This window comes from Helianthus annuus, chromosome 13, assembly GCF_002127325.2.
Source record: "Helianthus annuus cultivar XRQ/B chromosome 13, HanXRQr2.0-SUNRISE, whole genome shotgun sequence".
Lineage (NCBI taxonomy): Eukaryota > Viridiplantae > Streptophyta > Magnoliopsida > Asterales > Asteraceae > Helianthus > Helianthus annuus.
The window spans coordinates 547107-553562 of NC_035445.2; the positions used below are offsets into that span (position 1 = coordinate 547107).

Below are 6456 nucleotides of genomic sequence, written 5' to 3' on the forward strand. Positions count from 1 at the left end.
TTATTATAATTTTCCCAAGTTATAAAAGAGTTTGTGCCTTGTGCATTCAAATCAATTTTAATAAACATTTTTAAATGTGTCAGTTGAATGTATTTACCAGTGTAAACTGACGTATTTTCCCCAAAAGATTAAGTGCAGGTACCTAACGTAAATTGGCTGGTATTAACTCCCTAGCGTCGTGATAAGTCTCGCAAGCTTGATTGCAGTATCTGATGGAACAATACTTTATCTTTATTTACGATCCACTGTGGATATTCAACTTCTGTAATACATTGATATTATCACCAGAGGTTGAAATATATATTTATCTTATGCTTCCGCTGTGCATTATATAATTGTGTGGTTTGACTATATTGTTGCCAACATCGTCACGGTAATCCCCCACCGGGCCCACCGGTGAGACACGTGGAAATCGGGGTGTGACAATGTTGTTGCGAGTATGAGTATAAATATGAGTACAAGTGTAAGCATACGAACGTATTGTGGGGAGTACGTGTGTAAATATGAGTCAAAGTATAGACACGAAACGTGTCGTGGTAGTTATGAGTATATAAATACGAGGATCATAAAAGACGTGAGAATGTGTCTGAATATAAATACAAGTATAAACATAGCGGTATAAGCGTATACACAAATTGCATCCGTATGAATGTGTATATGATTATAAGTAAAACGTAGGTGTATGAATATGAATTTAAGTATCACGTAAATTGCGTGAGTATAAAGGTGAGTGTGAATGTATACGGGTAAATATACGTGTATGAGTACAGCTATAAATGAAAGTGTAGGCTGTATAAGTATAAACATGAGTATGAGTATAAGAGTAAACACAAGTGTATGAGCATGATTAAAATGTGGGAGCATAAATTTAAATGTAAAAAAAAAAGAATATTTGTATAAGTATGAATAAGATGTAGGTGTATGAATATAAGTGTATACATTCATGCATATTTGACAAATATAAGTATGAGCGTGTATCGTATGGATATGCTAAGCGTAACGTAAATGCATATATGCGAATTTAAGTGTAGACGTATAATTGTATGAATAAGAATAATAATTGGAACATAAGTGTAACACAATGCATTGTTGTCAGCGAAACGTGGAGTTTTTTTTTTTTTTTTTTTTTGAATCAAAACAGGTTGAGTTGTTATGAAATGTAGAATCTAGTTTATGAATGTAAAGAGAGTATAAATCATCCACTATTTATGCAAATAGTACTTTGTAAAAATATGGGAATGCTACCATGGTTTTAAAAGAATTTACATAGTTGAAAATGTGTCGGTTCTTATGAAGTTTCCTTGCCCACGTGTTTTGAATTTAATTGGCGTATCGAGCGAGGTTTTGAAAAGTTCTTGGGATCAACAAGCTTGCATCGTTTTAGGTAACTTTTATATTTGAAAGTTTTGAAGTTTATAGATTCTTGAGAAAAAGTTGATCCTTAGAAAAAGGAATTTGGTATACGAACTTAGCGATTGTCGAAAAAATGTTTCATTGGTTTTGAAAAGGAATTTTAGTAGATGATTAAATAATATTGGTAATATTTTATAAGTGTGTGCGAAAAAGTTGATTTGATTCTCAATTGAGAATAACAACCTCTAGTTTAACGGCGTGAGAGGAGCGTGTTTCAATGTTTACGTTGATTGGTAAATTTGTGGGCAACGGATTTATTAAACCGATTAGGCTGACCAGTAGTATTTCGTGAAATTTTTTAAATCGAGGAACCCGCGTTTATGGTAACATTTAAAATTTTTGTGTATGCGAGTGATGTGAAAATAGATTATAGAATAAGAGGTACGTTTAAATAAATGAAGCACTTTGAAATACATGATAAATGATTTAGGTATAAACATGATCGTGTTTACGTAATATAGTCTATTAAAGAAAGTATTGGTAACGATCACCTAGGTAAGGGAATCACCCCAAATCCGTTGATGATATCGTTGTAAGATGAGAAAAGAAGCGGAGTTAATCATCAAGTTGAGGAAATCACTCCTATCTCGATGATATGTCTCTGCTCGTTGTTATAAAAGCGTAAATAAAATTACGTGAAATCATGCATGATAATAATGTATAATCGTATGAAAGGTAAAAGTATGATGTTGCGCAAAAATGAAATCTCGAAAAATTGTTCAAAAGTGACAAAAGATCGAAAATAATAAAACGTAAGCTCGAATAAAACTTGGATGGTTCCAAACGGAACATTGACTAACCAAAGTGGTCGAAAGATCTTTTGAAATTGAGAAACATGCTTTGGCTAATAGGTGGAATACTCTCGCCGATATCTCGGTTAACGGTATTCACCCTTCCAGTTACTACATGTTCCCAGTCCATCGAAAATTCGAGACTTGGCGGGATATTTGAAAATCAAGGAGTGGGACTAGTCGACGAGGTGTGGGTTTCACCCCTAGCTTGACGACTTCGTACCCTAACTTGACGAATTTAAATTTGAAATTTCCATAAAGATGTGGATTTCACTCCTAACTTAATGGTGAATTTCGTGCAAAAATAGAATCAAACGGAATGAAAGTCGTTTACCAAATTGTGGGTTTCACGCCTATTTTGGTAAACTCGTCTCGTTTGTACAATACGAGTGTTTTCGAGTTTAAGAAAAATCGACTAGAATGCTTTAGAAAAGGGGAGTATGTTAAAGGAATACGCAAACAAATATAAACACATAAGAATGCACATCAAGAACGGTACATAAAGAATAGGACAATAACACAAGTACCAACACATAGAGATATGCCAAGAATACACATAAGGAATCGAACAATGGAGCAAGTATTAACACATAATAAAACAAGTATAGCATGTCAAGTGTTAACACATAAGTGGCAGTTACGTTTGAAAGATGACAAGAGAGTAAATAAAGGCAAATAAGATAACATGCAAGTAGTTTCAAGCAAAACATGAGAATAAAGCTCTAAAACTATAGACTAGGTTAAAGCATTCCTACTTTTCCTAATTCCCTATAGTTATGGCTCTGATACCAATCTGTCACACCCCAACCGATGGCGGAAACATCGGGATGAGACGAACAAATCGCTCAAAAGCATCATAACACTATTTGTGACAATATAGATTAAATCAAATTTCATAAATGACTAAATTCAAATACATTGATTCAAATAAAGACAAATTGCAACAAACATGGTTTATTATTAAAATGGGTATCTAGACCATCCTAACTTGATTCTTCAACATCTTGACTGTCAACCTGCAACATGTATTAAAATAGAGTTTCAATGCAAAAGCAAAGAGCGAGTATACAAGTTTGTTTACATAGCATAATAGAATAAAAAAAAAACTCATATCCAACACGAACATATTAAAATAGTTTCAACCATGCTAGTTTACGTAGTCCAAGTGATAGCCCAAGTTTCCCAATGCGTTAAAGTACCTAACCCAAAGTTTCACGGGAGGTTGATATGTCTCCTCCTAACAATACCCCAAAGACTAACGGGGAGGTGCATTACTCCTATAGCGCTACTATTGTTAAGGCGGAACTACACACAAGAATTAAACGTTCACATAGCACAAAATAGTCTCAAGATTCACAAGTTTCATGTTTCATGTTTAAATGGATAGAGTAAGTTTCAAATAAGTTTCAAGTGTCATGTGCGTTTAATATACAATACATGTTGCACCCAAAGTGTTAAAAGTAAAAATGGGTTCGAGTATACTCACATAATTGCTAAGTCTTCCGATTATCCAAGTGTTGACGAGTGTGAGGTTAGGATGATGGAATACCGATGTCACCCTATATGGGCAAACGAAGGTGTATGAGTATTCGGAAATTAAGACGGAGGATTCAAAGTAGAACTTAGAGTATAACTAGTCGATGGTTAAGTATATATATTTTTACGTATATAAAGTTTATACATAGATTTTATTCTAAGTTTATCAAAAATATTATGGAAGTTTTGTCAAAAGAAAAGAAAATAGATAAATAAATACATAATTAAATAATTTACATTTATTATTATTGTTATAAAAATTTAATTGAATCCAATACGTTTTCATTAGTGGTTCGACCATAATTATCACAAAATAATAATAGTATATATTTTCTTTATAAAAATATTAGAACTTCGAAAGGTTTCATTTTATAAAATTAACGTGTCGTTTTACGGAAATTTTACGAAAAACGGGCAGAGTTTCCTCTGTTTTTGGACGAAGCCGACAACATAAGTTGTCGATATAATTTTCAAAATTCAACAAAAATCAACGAACAATATATTTACACGATTAGTTTACAAACCCGAATGATTTAATGTTTCACGATAAAAAAAATAACAAGTTTATAAGAACATCAATACAAAAAAAAATATATCGCGCCACTAAGATTTTACCACATCTAGTGTTTGACTGGTTGACCCGGCTTGACCGAAGGTTGACCAAGTTTGACCTGAACCCGGTTCTGACCCGTTGACCGCGGGTTGACCGAACAGAAACGAACCGAACTGAAACTGAAATTGAAACCCGAATCACCTCGTGACTGAGTCGTGACCCGAACCTTCTGATAAACAACTGGGAACCGAACATCATATAAACATAACCATCTTCAAATTTATAGGAATTGAAGAAAAATGAGGGAGATGGTTACCAGACAGTTTGTCGAATCGAGACACAGAGCTGGGACATTGACTGATGTTGACCTCCACCGCTGCCAGTGACCACCGGCGGCTCTGCCGCGCTCCCGCTCTCTCTTCCTCGTCATCGCACCACTGCACAAGGGGGTTGGTGGTGGTCGGCCGATCACATCGATCGGAGAAGAGGGAGTCTCGCCGGAGAAAAAAAACAGGTTAAGGGGGGGGACTATCGCCGGCATTCCGACTCACCACCGTCGCCGTGAGCGGCGGCGTGTCTTCGTCTGCTGCTGTTGTCAACGAGAGGGAGAGGTGGAGTGATGAGAGTCTGTGATGTCTTGCAAAGTGATATGGGGACATGGATATCTCTGAATGTGCATGTATATCTAGTTTAGGGTTGTAATGTAGAAGAAGGAGGCTTTCAGTGTTTGTGCGTGTGAATTGTTCTGTTATTCCAATAGATGAGAGGATAAGGTGCTCAGACAAGTGAGAGGGAAAGAGATGAGGTGAGCGGCTGATAAGTGAAGAGGGTGTTAGGGTTAACTTCTATTATATAGGTAGGTTTAGTTAGTGGGCCTTGGGCTTGGGCCCAAGGCTCACAAGCCCGCTCTCCATAATTAGAACGGCCCGTAAGATCCTACGAGACCCGTTTTTTTTGCAACCCAAATGCTCCGTAATGTTGTAAACTAAAGTTTAGATAAAATAATAATAATAATAATAATAATAATAATAATAAATAAATAAATAAATAAAAAGCGAACACGTATTTCCTAAATATCTATAAATGCGTGAACACGGGGCGTTACATCGATACCCTCTTACCACTATCTATAGTTGTTTTGGGGATTAAATTTGATAGTGACCACGACAGCACGTGAAATTTTGGCGCCGTCGCCGGGGAGTAGTGCGCAACGTGTGTTAGTTTAATAGTTTTGTTTTGTTATTTTCGGGTTTATGCTGGTTGTGTTTTAGTGTGCAGGTACTTCAGGTGTATGCATACTAGGGGCTCTCACAGGTCATCACCGCTATCGTTTGATCCGGAAATTGAAAGAAGCTAAGACAAAACAGAGTTTTAGTACGAGAAAACAAGATCATTGGTTCACCCACCTCACCCATCACACCGAGAAACATCATGGCTGATTCTCAAATTCCACCTACAACGGGTCAAACGACCTCATCATTTATACCTGCTTCCACACAACCATCACCAAACACAACTATACCAAATTCCACTACAATTCCTACTCCACCTCATGACACTACACCAACCAACACAACACAACCCATTACTACCCAAGAAGAACCAACCATCACATTTAACCCTTCTACTACTATACCACCATTATCCCATTTCTTTCCGGGTGCGGGTCCATCATATTCAGGTCATACCATAGGACCAAACTCAACGATTGTTCATGCTTCAACATTTAGACCATCGAACCAAGCGGGTTTTCAATATTCAAACATTCCATTTGGGCAATCGTCAGGAGTTCAAGGAGATGGGTATGACGAAGGGTTTGAAGAATTTGAGGGTTATGATGAGGATGGATATTTTTACGGGGGTTATGGTGATCAATGAGACTTTGGATATGTTCAAAGTCAATCTCAAGGGATGGCAAGTGTTGGTGGAATGCAACAACAACAACTCGTACCACAACACATTCGGCCGAGACTACAAGGGCCACCAATGCAACAACCTATCCCATTGCAACAAGTCCGGCCACAAAATGTACAACCTAATGTTCAACAATTCCAAAGGCAAATTCAACGCCCACCGATGCCGCAACAGCAATTTCAACAACCAAATGCACCACAAGGGTATGTACCAAGGCCAATGGGTCCTATTCGCCCAAGAGGCAGGTAT

General features: G+C 36.8%; 1 long non-coding RNA gene across 1 annotated transcript; it reads right to left on the reverse strand.

Annotated features, from left to right (window-relative positions):
• Positions 1 to 3076: 3076 nt before the first annotated feature.
• Positions 3077 to 5036, reverse strand: LOC110902388. The gene is made up of 4 exons (XR_002571075.2): positions 4610 to 5036; positions 4356 to 4533; positions 3691 to 3763; positions 3077 to 3220 (listed from the first exon to the last, which is right to left on the reverse strand). It is a non-coding gene; the product is annotated as an uncharacterized LOC110902388 (long non-coding RNA).
• Positions 5037 to 6456: the final 1420 nt, after the last annotated feature.